The sequence below is a fragment of the Austrofundulus limnaeus genome, unplaced genomic scaffold, assembly GCF_001266775.1.
Source record: "Austrofundulus limnaeus strain Quisiro unplaced genomic scaffold, Austrofundulus_limnaeus-1.0 Scaffold95, whole genome shotgun sequence".
In the NCBI taxonomy this organism is placed as follows: Eukaryota; Metazoa; Chordata; class Actinopteri; order Cyprinodontiformes; family Rivulidae; genus Austrofundulus; species Austrofundulus limnaeus.
Window position 1 is genome coordinate 876,233 of NW_013952497.1, and position 1,647 is coordinate 877,879.

Consider the following 1,647-nt stretch of genomic DNA (forward strand, 5'->3'; position numbering starts at 1 on the left):
ACTTCAGTTGGTGTGCAATGAATCTAAAATATATGAAAGTTTAATGTTTATCAGTACATTACAGAAAATAATGAACTTTATCACAATATGTTAATTTTTTGAGAAGGACCTGTATGTTCTCATTTACAAGAGCACATAGTGTCAGCAACAGCTTCAGCACTTCCAGCAGAAATGAAATGATATATCTGCCAAAATAACCATGCAATGTAAAATTGGTGGTGTAATTGTTTGTAAAATAGCACTAGAATGAACCACTGAGAGGAGTTTGTGATTGGAGTTGTTTTAAGACAACAATCCACTTTGATCTGGACAAAACTGACAGGCTAAGGCTCATATTATCCATTAGCTTGTCAATCCTGTCAGGACTGAATTTCCAAACTGAAGCAGTTCAAGGGAAAAAAAACTATAATAAGTAAGCTAATAATTTTACACAGCATTTTCACAAAAGCCCACTTCAAAATAACTGAACTATTCATTCAGATTTCAAATGGATACAAAGTGTTTTTTTAATGATTAGGGATTTGGTTTTACAAACTTGAATAGTGTGAGGGAGCATCCCATTGATACCTAGTACAGAGTGTACGTGTATATACATAACATGCATGTCTATAATTTGACCAACATTTATCATTATAAAGAAAGATAGATAGACAGACAGATGATTATAGTCTGTGAAAGTATGTAGTTTCTTAGTATCTATGCATATCTCTGAATGTTCTCCAAAGTGGCTGTGTTCCATTTTTCTAACAGCATGGTTGTCAGAAGGATTTGTCAGTGTGGGTCCTTACACTATAACATCAGACAATGTGACATCAGAAATCAGAAATAGCTGCCTGAGAGGTATTATGGTTCCCCCAGCCAATGCTAATTCAATGCTGGTGTGATATTGTCCCAACAATTAAATCAGTGAAAGTGCATTAACTTGAAAGCACATCTTGACTGACTCCAGTAAGGCATAAACACGGCACAGGTGTCTGTATAACGGCATTATCCTCCCTATATGCATCTGTCATATTCAATGTAACTAGATCATCATCCCATTTGACAGCACATGCTGCTTCTGGACAAGTGATTGTGTAACAAGTGCCAGTGCCAAGATTCAGTTATTGATTAACAACCATGAGTCAGGGCTTCAGGTGCACTAAAAGTACTCTTCTCTTGTTCTCTTGAGGAAGGCTGTGTCATTCTGTGTTACTGATCTGTGAAGGGAGACCTCTAAAAGTGACGGATTTTTTTCCTGTACATTTAACATAGCTCATGTGATCTAATACTTACAGTAAAGCTATTTATTATGCAAATTTTCTTTTCATAATTAGAATATTATGTATAGGTTGCAACACACTAATCTGTTTTTAATCAAATTAGATATAAATCAGCAACTACATATTTAGAGTAAGTCAAGCCTGACATACTGTGAAATAGCCAAATTTACAGGATACTGTATGTGTTTACAGGTTTCTGTTTGCTTTACACATCTACGTATATGCATGCAGGTTACTTTTATGTCCATGTGATACAAACAGTTGTATTGTGCAAAGCACAAGTCAAATTCAAGGCCAGTGGCCACATATAATTTGGTTAAATAGCCCTGTATTAATGTCTCAAAGTACGCTGCTTTAAAGTCAGCACTGACAATAGTAATAATAT